At 41.1% G+C, this 12,529-nt stretch overlaps 1 protein-coding gene and 1 long non-coding RNA gene across 2 annotated transcripts in view; one reads left to right on the top strand and one right to left on the bottom strand.

Moving 5' to 3' along the window:
* Positions 1-2,347: 2,347 nt before the first annotated feature.
* On the bottom strand, positions 2,348-12,394 carry LOC122226718. Its single transcript, XR_006205733.1, has 3 exons — positions 12,275-12,394; positions 10,255-10,309; positions 2,348-2,669 (listed from the first exon to the last, which is right to left on the bottom strand). It is a non-coding gene; the product is annotated as an uncharacterized LOC122226718 (long non-coding RNA).
* NNT (nicotinamide nucleotide transhydrogenase) overlaps positions 12,150-12,529 on the top strand; it is a 94,859-nt gene continuing 94,479 nt past the window's right edge. The window contains exon 1 of the mRNA XM_042950322.1: positions 12,150-12,243. The gene's annotated coding sequence lies outside the window, so the exon portion shown is untranslated. The remainder of the gene's footprint in view (positions 12,244-12,529) is intronic.

Raw genomic sequence — 12,529 nt, 5'->3', positions numbered from 1 at the left:
GTTAATTGACTGTTTATGTTATTGGTAAGGCTTCTGGTCAACAGTAGGCTCTTAGATAAGTTTTGGGGGCGTCAAAAGTTATATGTAGATTTTCAGCTGTGGGGGATGAGAGAAGGCCAGGGCTCCTAACCCCTTATGTTTTTCGAAGGTCAGCTAAATCTCCTTTCTGTTTCAATAGTACATAAAAAATTTTATGTTAAAATTAAAAAAAATGTTTTTTTAATGTTTATTTATTTTTGAGGGAGAGAGACAGAGAGGAAGTGGGGGGAGGGGCAGAGAGAGAGGGAGACACAGAATCTGAAGCAGGCTCCAGGCTGTCAGCACAGAGCCTGACACGGGGCTCGAACTCACGAGAACCAACCGTGAGATCATGACCCTAGACGAAGTTGGATGCCTAACTGACTGAGCCACCCAGTCACCACAAAGCTTGGGTCTTAATGAGAGGGCATCTTACTCAACCTTGGTTAGTCAGGAAAGGCTATCGTGAGAAGGTCTTATTTCAAATTCAATAAGGGAGTAGAAGCTATAATCCAGGTAAGTGAATTGGGAGGTACTAATAAGAAGGACTCTTGATGTTCACAGAAATGTGTCTCTCTCTGAAGGGGCCTGTTTTCCTTATCTTCCTTATCCTTCACCCCACAGGCCAGTCAGTCATCTTAGCATCCTCTGCCTAGAGGATGCTCTTCCCCACCAGGAATCACTGAACTAGAAGATCTGCATCCACGTCTCAGCAATATCTCTTTTTTGATGTGACTTTAGGTGGGTCAGCTAACCTCAAACCAGTTTCTTCATCTTAAAACATGAAGAACAATACTTACTTCAATTATTGAAATGATCAGGTGAAATCACATATATGAAAGTACTATGTAAATTGTAACATATGACACAGATTTTCACTATTTTTAGTATCCTAAAGTGGAACGTTGTATGCTTTGGTATTCTTGAGCCCATAATGGATATTAAGAAACAAAGAATTCTTAATGATCGCTATGAATTTATAGGTACTTTTCAGGTCAGCCAAGTTTAAGCTCTGAAATGAATTGTTCCCTGAAACTACTTCAAATGTTTGAGTTAATGCCATAAATTATTGTAACTGGTCTTTGATTCAAAATCTACCACAGAGATGTGATAGCTAAATTATCACCTAGTGGTAGAGTGAGCAATGTGATCCTGAGAGTATGTTGGTCATTATATAAATAAAAAGAGCAGTAGAGAGGGAAATTTGAGAATCAGCAGGCCTAATAAATATTGGAAATGTTGAAAAAAACTGAAGTGGGGTAGGGGGAGGATGAAAAACTTCATCCCCCCCCCCCCCCCCCCAATTTATCATGGTCTCTTGAACCATCAACATTTTCTACCTCTATTTCAAAAAAGCCCCACTACTGAAAAACCGTTTCATGAAATTTATTTCTTGTGCAGTGGGTAAACTCACTTGACAAATCTGTATCACGAAAAAGAGGCGCTTAGAAGTGAATTGAATATGGGGTTCCTGGGCGGTTTAGTTGGTTAAGCATCCCAACTCTTGATTTCGGCTCAGGTCATGATCTTGGCTCAGGTCATGATCTTCTGGTTCGTGGGACAGAGCCCTGAGTTGGGCTCTGCGCTGACAGGGCAGAGCCTGCTTGGGATCCTCTCCTCCCTCTCTTTCTGCCCTCCCTCGCTCATGCATGTGATCTCTCTCTCTCTCTCTATCAAAATAAATAAATAAACTTAAAAAAATAGCTTAAAAAAAAAGAAATGAGGGGCACCTGGGTGGCTTAGTTGTTTAAGCATCCAACTTTGGCTCAGGTCACAATCTCATGGTTTGTGAGTTTGAGCCCTGTGTGGGGCTCTATGCTGATGGCTCAGAGCCTCGAGCCTGCTTTGTATTCTGTGTCTCCTTCCCTCTCTCTCTCTGCCCCTCCCCATCTTGTGCTCTCTCTCTCTCTCAAAAATAAATATTTAAAAAAAAAAAAAAAGAAATGAGTTGAATGTATGTTACTAATGAGTTGAATCTGTTTCACTTTTATCCTCTAGATTACAGGAGTGGGAAGACTGCCTCAATCTAATTATAATAGTTTGCATTAAATTTTTTCTAATTATACTAAGAAAAATTTCAATAATACAGCTAATTTGAAAGAATTTTATGTACTAGCCTGTATACCCTCCTTTTAGATTTCTTCATTAATGTTTTACCACACTTGCCAGGATTATTTTTAAAAATAAGTATTTTATTTTGAGATAATTGTTGATTCACAAGCAATTGTAAGACACACATGATACAGAGAACATCAGTACTCTTTACCTAGTTTCCTCCAATAGTAACATCTTGCAAAACTCTAGTACAATGTCACAACCAGGATATTGACACTGATACAGTCAAGATACAGAACGTTTCCATCATCACAAGGATCCCTCATGTTGCCCTTTGTTAGTCACATCCACCCTTATCTCCTCCTTAAATGCTGGAATCTACTAATCTGATCTTTATTTCCATTACTTTGTTATTTTACCAACGTTACATAAATGGAATCATACAGTATGTAATCTCTTGATATCAGCTTTTTTCTCCCTCTCAGCATAATTGTCTGGAGACTCATCAAAATTGTATGTGTTGGTGGTTCATTCTTTTTCCTTGCTGGAGAACTATTCCATGGTGAAGCTGTGCAACAGTCTGTTCAACCATTCACCTGTTGAAGAACATCTGGGTTGTTTCCAGTTTTGAGCTATTATGAAAAAAGCTACCATGAAAATATGTGTATAGGTTTTTGTGTGAACATAAATTTTCATTTCTCTGGGACAAATGCCCAGTGTAATCGCTAGGTCATAGGATAGGTGCATGGCTAGTTTGTAAAGAAACTAGAGAACTGTTTTCCAGAGTGACTACAAGTTCCATTTTACATTCCTGTCAGTAGTGTGTGAGCAATCCAGCTTCTCATCATTGCTAGCATTTGCTATTTGATATTATTTTTTATTGTAGACATTCTTATAGATGTGTAACATGTCTTTAAATTTTTTTTTTAATGTTTATATTTGAGAGAGACAGAGAGACAGAGAGCAGGCAGGGGAGGGGCACAGAGAAAGGGAGACAGAATCTCAAGCAGGCTCCAGGCTCTGAGCTGTCAGCACAGAGCCTGACACAGGGAGCAAACCCATGAGCCATGAGATCATGACCTGAGCTGAAGTCTGACACTTAACTGACTGAGCCACCCAGGCACCCCAGATGTGTAATGTCTTATTGTAGTTCTAATTTTCATTTTCTGTTTTCATTTTCAATTTTTTTAATGTTTATTTTTGGGGGAGAGAGAGAGAGAGAGAGAGAGAGAGGCAGAGAGAGGGAGACACAGAATCTGAAATAGGTTCCAGGCTCCAAGCTGTCAGCATAGAGCCCCATGCAGGGCTCAAACTCTCAAACCATGAGATCATGACCTGAGCTAAAGTCGGACACTCAACCAACTGAGCCACCCAGGTACCCTTAATTTTCATTTTCTTAATGACTAATGATATTGAAAATCTTTTTATGTGCATATATCCCTCTTCAGTGAAATATGCTTTTTGACCTTTATTTATTTATTTATTTATTTATTTATTTATTTATATTTTGAGAGACAGAGAGAAAGCATATGAGTTGGGGAGAGGGGCAGAGGGAGAGACAGAGAATCTCAGGCAGGCTCCACACTGAGTGTGGAACTCAACGCAGGGCTCAATCCCATGACTCTGGGATCACGACATGAGCCGAAGTCAAGAGTCAAATGCCCAACCGACTGAGTCATCCAGGTGACTCTCTCTCTCTCTCTTTTAAAGTTTATTTAAGTAATCTCCGTCCCCAACATGGGGGTTGAACTCACGACCCCGAGATCAAGAGTCACATGCTCCTCCAACTGAGCCAACCAGGCACCCCTACCCATTTTCTATTTGGATTTTTAAAAACTGTTGAGTTTTGAGAGTTCCTTATACATCCTAAATATATGCCCTTTGTAGATAGGAGTTTTGCAAATATTTTCTCCCATTATGTAGCTCTTCTTTTTATTCTGTTAATCAGGTCTTTCACAGTGCCAAAGATTTTTATTTTTTTTTTAAATATTCATGTATTTTTGAGAGAGAGAGAGAGAGAGTGAGCATGTGTGCATATGGGTGAGTGGCAGAGAGAATCCCAAGCAGGCTCCGCACCCCCAGTGCCACCAGCGCAGAGCCTGATCTGGGGCTGGAACCCACAAACTGTGAGATCACGACCTGAGCTGAAACCAAGAGTCAGATGCCTTGGTTGAATGAACAAACACGAGTTCATTCCTTGGTGAGTCAGAAATTGCACCAGGTTGAGTTGTTGCCCAAAGAAACTTTCATCTGTAGCAAATAAGGAGATCATCGGGAATGGTTTCCAAAGCTGTGAATACCCAAGAGAGGGTGAATGGGTTCTTTTTGTTTAGGGTTAGGATGAATATTTAGATAAGGAAGCTTCGTCATCCTACACAGAGGAGGGCATAAGGTCATGCATGTGCCTTAAGGAAACATACATATGTTGCATGTGAGGCTCCTCCTTAGGTAGAGACTTTAATGCTATGAAGTAAAGATAATTGTAGGTCATTCTAGAGGTCGCTCCATGGTCCATCTGCACAGGCACAAATCAGGTTTAGCTCAACTGGTCTTGGTGGTCTGGCCCAGCTGGGAGATTTTGCCCAGGCAGTTGCTATCATGGGAGGGTGTGTGTGGGGGTGGGGTGGGGTGGGGGGGGATGGGGGGGTGGTTTCTGGTTTCATTTGCCTGAGTCTAGAGGAAAGCCAGAAAGAAGAGCTTACAGGAAAATGTAAGACAGAAGTTAGTAGATACAAGCAGGTGAGCAGTGAAGGCCCAGTTTTGGGGTCTAGCTGGGGACAATTTTACACTTAAGTCTGTATTCCATTCTGATCGAATGAATGTATAAACTGTGAGACTTAGATTTAGGCTAAGTGTTTGTTGCCTATGGATGTCCTGTTACTTCAACATCATTTCTTAAAAAGGCTATCTTTCCTCCATTGAATTGCTCTTGCATTTTTGACAAAATTAAATTGGGCACACTTCTGAAAATCTTTATGCCAGACCCCGGGCTATCTTCTTTACACTAGTTTTTTCTCCTCTTTACAACAACCTGCAAAATAGTTATTTAGCATCTGTTCCATGCCAAGCACTGTGCTAGCTCAGAGAAAGAAGAGACAAACAAGTCTCCCTGGAATGCTTCACAGAGGAAGCGACAAGCCTGAGCACAAGTTTGCAAAGAATAGGGAGAACCGGAGAGCATTCCAGAGTGAAGAAAACGCATGCAAAATGGCTGGGGGGGTGGGGGGGGTGGTGTATAACAGCCTTGTACATTTAGGAAGCAGTAAGTATTTTGTTACAACTAAAAGGAGAGGAGAAAGAGGATTTTCTTACGTTGACTTTAAAATATCTGTGGCTAGGGGCGCCCGGGTGGCTCAGTCAATTGAGCGTCTGTCTTAGTCTCAGGGTCATGATCTCACGGTTCATGAGTTCAAGCCCTGCATTGGGAACAGAGCCTGCTCTGGATACTCTGTCCCTTTCTTTCTCTGCCTCTCCCTTGCTCTCTCTCTCAAAAATAAATAAACATAAAAAAAAAAATACCTGTGGATATCTCCTTGGAAATGACCCGAAGCAGTTGGCTGCATGAGTTTGGAGCTGAAAAGAGATTTGGGCTGGACATTAAGCTCAAAGTTGCCATAGCACAGTTGACATTTGACTGCCAGGAAGAAAGTATTCAAGTTAAAAGGAAAGAGAGCCAAGAGAACATTTGAAATGTTGGCACATTTAAGTGGCTAAAGAACTGAGAATGAATGGTACAGAAGTAGGAGGTCATAGGAGAGTGGTATATTGACAGCCAGCAAAGGTGAGAAATTCTGGTTTTAAATTTTTTTTTTTTAACGTTTATTTATTTTTGAGACAGAGAGAGACAGAACATGAACGGGGGAGGGTCAGAGAGAGCGGGAGACACAGAATCGGAAGCAGGCTCCAGGCTCTGATCCATCAGCCCAGAGCCCGACACGGGGCTCGAACTCACGGACCGCGAGATCGTGACCTGAGCCGAAGTCGGCTGCTTAACCAACTGAGCCACCCAGGCGCCCCGAGAAATTCTGGTTTTTACAGGTAACATCTAGCATAAAAAAAAAAAAAAAATCTACAAAGAGACCATGTTTCACAAAGGTGTTAAAAAAGCTGTTTATTTGAACTAGAGTTTTCATCAAAATGCAATATTTTTTAAATTAAACAAGTTAACTGCTATTGTGGAGTTTTATAATCTAGTAGTTTGAGAGGACAATATATACTTATATGTATTTTAAAACTGAAGGAGGGGCACCTGGGTGGCTCAGTCAGTTAAATGTCTGAGTTGGGCTCAGGTCATGATCTCACGGTTTGTGAGTTTGAGCCCCGTGTCAGGCTCTGTGCTGACAGCTCAGAGCCTGGAGCCTGCTTTGGATTCTATGTCTTCCTCTCTCTCTATCCCTCCCTGACCAGTGGTCTGTCTCTCTCTATCTCTCAAAAATAAATAAATGTAAAAAAATTCTTTTTAAAAATTGAAGAAAAAATGTAGTTACATTGAATTTTCATTTAAGAAGGCAAAACATGGGGCACTTGGCTGGTTCAGTCAGAAGAGCATGTGACTCTTGATCTTGGGGTTGTGGGTTCAAGCCCCATGTTGGGTGTAGAGATTACCAAAAAATAAATAAATAAATTTTAAAAACTAAAAAAAAAAAAAAAAAAAAAAAAAAAAAAAAAAAAAAAGCACATAGCAAGTATATGAGGAAATTCTTCTAATTATTAATACAGTACAACTTTCATTTGAATTTCCACCAAATAATTTGGATTTTCACTTTAAACTCAAGAACTGTTAAATCTATGTTTAAAAAAAACAAAAAACAGGGGCTCCTGGGTGGCTCAGTCGGTTGAGCATCCGACTTTGCCTCAGGTCATGATCTCATGGTTTGTGTGTTGAGGTCTGTGCTGACAGCTCAGAGCCTGGAGCCTGCTTCGGATTCTGTGTCTCCCTCTCCCTGCCCCTCTCCCACTCATGCTGTATCTCTCTCTGTCTCAGAAATAAATAAACATTAAAAAAAAATTAATAACGAAAACCAAAAAACAAAATATTACTCCTCTTTACATTGTAGCACCCTTAAAAACAGAATGCGGGGAGCCTGGGTGGCTCAGTCTGTTAAGCACCGACATCAGCTCAGGTCATGATCTTACAGTTCGTGGGTTCGAGTCCCATGTCAGGCTCTGTGCTGACAGCTCAGAGCCTGGAGCCTGCTTCAGATTCTGTGTCTCCCTCTCTCTCTGCCCCTCCCCAACTTGTTCTCTCCCTCTCCCTCTCTCTCTCAAAAATAAATAAACATTGAAAAAATGTATTAAAAAAGACACAGAATGCCCCTTCAGTGGGTTGCATAGTGTCCCCCCACAACTTATCACCACCCTTATTTGGAAATACAGCTTTTGCAGACGTAATTAGTTAAGGCTCTTGAGATGGAATCATCTTGGATTTAGGGTGGACCTTAATTACATTTACTGGTGTCCTTTTTTTCTTTTTTTTCTTTTTTTTTTTTTTATAGGTGAGGGAAACACCCAAAGAAACTTGATTTGTTCTAATTTTTAATTTTTTTTCTTTTTTTTTTTTTCAGAGAGAGAGAGAGCACGTGCCAGTGGGGGAGAGGAGCAGAAGGAGAGAAGCAGGCTCAACATGGGACTCAGTCCCATGACTCTGGGATCATGACCTGAGCCAAAATCATGAGTTGGATGCTCAACCAACTAAGCCACCCAGGCATAGCTGATTGGTGTCCGTAAGAGAAAGAACATGGAGATTTGGGCACAGAGAGACATGCAGAGAGGGTGGCAATGTAAAGAGGAGGCAGAGATTGGGAGTCATGTGTCATGTGTCTATAAGCCAAGGAGGACTGAAGGACTGCTGAAAATCAGAAGCTTTCTCCAGAAGATAGACACAGTTTCTGCCTCAGACCCTCTAGAGGAATCAACTCAGCTGACACCTTGATGTCAGACTTCTGGTCTCCAGAATTTTGAGATAATGCATGTCTGTTGCTTTAAGCCACTCAGTTTGTAGCAACTCGTTATAGCAGCCCTAAGATACTAATATAGCCCTATCTCTCACCATTTTCCTGGGCCCCCAAAGTTATCATTAGATAAATCATTTTTTATAAGATTTTATAAAAAAAAAGTTTATTTATTTTGAGAGGGAGAGAGAGAGAGCACATGCAAGCAAGCATGGGGAGGGGCAGAGAGGAAAGGAGAGAGAGAATCCCAAGCAGGCTCTGCACTGTCAGTCGGGAACTTATGAACCATGAGATTCTGACCTGAGCCAAAGTCAAGAGTCAGACACGTAACTGACTGAGCCACCCAGGCACCCCTAATTTCTTACATATTTTTAAAAAACATAGATTTTCATCATTGGCACTTACTATATGGGGAGAAGAATATCCACAAAGGTATGCTGAGTTAGTTCTAAACAATTCTAAATACAAACTGGTTTTACTTAAATAAACTGCCAATTATTTAGCTTTGTCCTAGCTGTTTAAGGTCAGTTCTCCTTGATCTGTTTTCAATTAATGTGGAAGAGCATATGTTAATTTAATCAGTTGATGTTTGTTTAATTTTTTTAAATGTTTTTATTTATTTTTGAGACAGAAAGAGACAGAGCATGAGCAGGGGAGGGGCAGAAAGAGGGGAGACACAGAATCTGAAGCAGGCTCCAGGCTCCGCGCTGTCAGCACAGAGACTGATGTGGGGCTCGAACTCACAAGCTGTGAGATCATGACCTGAGGCCAAGTTGGATGCTTAACCGACTGAGCCACCCAGGCGCCCCAATATTTGTTTCTTAAAATCAACATATCTTGATTGGTTTGCTGGGAGAAAAGGGCTGAGATTGGGGTTAGTGATGGTTTCCTTAAAATCAGTCAAGTGTCTGCATTATTCAAAATCCCTGAAGTCTAAGAATATGTTCTCTTTGGAGTTGTTCACTTTGCTAATATTTACTTGTAAAAGGGAAGCTTGAAACTATAAACTACTAATAACTGTTGAACATAATAATCACAATGAAAACACATTTAATTGACCCATTCTTTGGCCCGGTTTTAACTGGATGCAGGGTTTTGTTAACATGTCCTCTTTAGGATTCGGTTTTTGATCACAGATTTTCTCAGCCTCAGTCTACATTTTGATTTTTGACTATTGGGCACCTCTCTGGCTTGAGGCCTCAAAGCAGACCCTAATGGTGTGTTACACTCTTCTAAAGATGTAACCTTTTTTGATTTTGATAGATTAGGACTCTATCTATAGAGTCCCAGTAAATATTTACTAAAGATAGTATATACTATCTTTAAGCATTTGTGGGTACAACGTCTCCTAAATTTCAGGGGGTTTAAATTTGAATGTTCAAAATTGGATCCACCCAGGGAATCCTTGCTGGCTCAGTCAGTAGAGCATGCGACTCTTGGTCTCAGGATTGTGAGTTTGAGCCCCACGTTGGGTGTAGAGATTATGTAAAAATAAATCTTAAAAAAAAAATAAAATTGGATTGTCCAAGTTTAAGTTATTTATTTATTTATTTATTTATTTATTTATTTATTTATTTATTTAGTGTGAGCAGGGGAGGGGCTGACGGAGAGGGAGAATCTTAAGCAGGCTCCCTGCCCAGCTTGGAGCCCCAACATAGGGGTTGATCTCAGGACCATGAGATCATGACCTGAGAGCCAAAATCAAGAGTTGGTGGCTTAATTGAGCCACCCAGGCACCCCTACATTAAGTATTTATTAAATATTTATCATTTAAGTTTTTATTAATTTAAATTAAGTGATTATTAAAGTATTAAAAGCATAGAACAATCTATAATGAAAATTTGCATATATGTGTATATATATACATATATATGTATATATATACACATATATACTTTTCTGAATGAGGATTGGAGGTGGAGAAAGTCAAGGAGGAAGAAGCAGATATCGAAGTGGACAAAGCCCTTAAAACCTAACAGGGGATATAAAATCTTTGCAAAAATTTTATACAAGGCAGTTTCTAAGATTCAGAAGCAACTAACTTACAAACTTTTGGAACTTAATCCAATTTTCTTTGGGGACTCCTAGGAATATTTTGTAATTATTCTGTAGGAGATTGGGGCCTAGAACAGAACCTTCCAAATGACAAATGTTTTCGTCTGGAGCAATGGCACCCAAGTTTTGTTGGATAAATGAGAAGAATGAATTTTAAAAATTACCACATACTTACTATTTAATAGAAAAAGTGAGAAGTGGTATGTCCTCCTTGGATTTCTTCCAATGTGCTGTAATCATAAGAAGATGAAATTGATGTGCTATAATCATAAGAAGATGAAATTGAATAACACATTGAGCATTTATTTAAGCCAGGGTTTCCCAGTCTTAGCACTATTGATGTTTGGGGCCAGATAATTCTTTGTTGTAAGGGGCTGTCCTGTGTAATGAAGGGTGGTTAGCAGCATCCCTGGTCTCTACCCATTAGATGCCTCCCCTTTGCAGTTGTGACAATCAAAATGTCTCCAGACATGGTGGGATAAAATTGTACCCATCTGGGAACCACTGATTTTTAAGCCTTGAAAGAGAAAAGCAGCAAACCCCTGCCTCCAGTGTTTATTTATTTATTTAGTTTATTTATTTTGAGAGAGAGTGTGTGCAAGCAAGGGAGAGGGAGTGAGGGATAGATGGAGCAAGAGACAATTCCAACCAGGTTTCACATTGTCAGCCTGGAGGCCAAGGCGGCTCCAACTCCCAAACCAAACTAGGAGATCATGACCTGAGCAGAAAACCAAGAGCAGGATTGGATTGAGCCACCAGGCACTCTGCCCTCAGGTTTTAAAGCAAGTGGTTTTTTTTTTTTTTTCCCTCCAGTTTTAGTTTTTCCCCCCAGTTTTATTGAGATATAATTTTTTTTCTTTTTTCTTTTTTTTATGTTTATTTTATTTTTGAGACAGAGAGAGCAAGTGGTGGAGGGGCGGAGGGAGAGGGAGACACAGAATTCGAAGCAGGCTCCAGGCTCCGAGCTGTCAGCACGGAGCCTCACGTGGGGCTTGAACTCATGAACCATGAGATCATGACCTGAGCTGAAGTCGGACACTCAACTGACTGAGCCACCCGGGCGCCCCAAGATATAATTAACATATAGTACTGTATATATTTAAGGTGTATAGCATAATGATTTGACTTACATATATCGTGAAAGGGGCTTAGTTTTAATCCTTATCAGTTACTTCTGCCTCATTGAATCTACAGTATCTGGAACCTGTTTCTATGGTTGCATTTATCATAGTTCATTATAGTTTTTTTTTTTTTTTTTTTTTTTTTTTATTTATTTTTGGGACAGAGAGAGACAGAGCATGAACGGGGGAGGGGCAGAGAGAGAGGGAGACACAGAATCGGAAACAGGCTCCAGGCTCCGAGCCATCAGCCCAGAGCCTGACGCGGGGCTCGAACTCACGGACCGCGAGATCGTGACCTGGCTGAAGTCGGACGCTTAACCGACTGCGCCACCCAGGCGCCCCTTTCATTATAGTTTTTAAAACATGGGGCTTGTGTCGTTTCCTGTCTGTGAGCTCTTTCACGAGAGGGGCAGTGTTTTCCCTTGACATCCTCTGGATGTCAGTGAAAGTCCATTAGTTGAATGACCTTTTATGCTGGTTAAACACAAGAGATGTTCTTAAAGGAAGGGTTTCTCTGACATTTCTCTTTCTTTCTTTCTTTCTAAAGGAATATCTGTTTTGTCAGTCTCAAATATTTCACTTAGAGTAAAATGCAGTGACCATGCTGACACTTAATGATTCAGCTTTGGGCAAGTGAACCATTTTATACTGTAAATCTTATTCTTCCCACTTTCAATCAGAAAACACCTGCAGGCTAACAGAACTATGCGCAAAGACAAATAGGATCATGTTTTGCTAAAATCAACCTAGGCCTTCTCAAGACACTTAAGGCCCACCAAAGACGCTCTCTAGCCGTTGGATATTAATACTACCAGCAGCACACGGCTTTCTCTGGGCCCATCGGGGGAAGACGAATACGTAGACGTGTGTTAATTTTCGGGCCTTGACTTCGTTTCCGAGGAATTTAACTCCACCTCTCCCGGCAAAAAGGAACAACAACGCCCTCATTCCCGCCCTTCACCACCCCTTGGCCTCCTCCCACTTTCCTTTTGGTCCTCTTCTGTTACAGAAGTTCTGATTTTTCCTAGAGTGCTAGAGGAAAGGTACCAAAGTGGAATTATATTACCCTCTTACTTGCTCTGGTGGGACACTAGAGAGGAAATCACACTTGGGATTGTAACTGGCTCTCCAGGGGAGAGAGCAAATGTAGCCTTGAAAACTTCAGCGGCCGCGTTGGGCTCCAGGTTTGATTGACAAGGACGCGCCGAGGGAAGGCGCGGAGGCGGGGCAGGGGGCCTCGGGTCGAGCCCAAGACAAAGAGGTTTTGGTTGCCACCCAGGAGTGGAGGGCCCTTTGGGGTAACTAGCCTTGGCGCGCTAAAAGGGCGTT

The sequence above is a fragment of the Panthera leo genome, chromosome A1 (genome assembly GCF_018350215.1).
Source record: "Panthera leo isolate Ple1 chromosome A1, P.leo_Ple1_pat1.1, whole genome shotgun sequence".
Taxonomy (NCBI): domain Eukaryota; kingdom Metazoa; phylum Chordata; class Mammalia; order Carnivora; family Felidae; genus Panthera; species Panthera leo.
The sequence above is the reverse complement of the archived record's forward strand: the minus strand, read 5'-3'. Positions and strand labels throughout refer to the sequence as shown.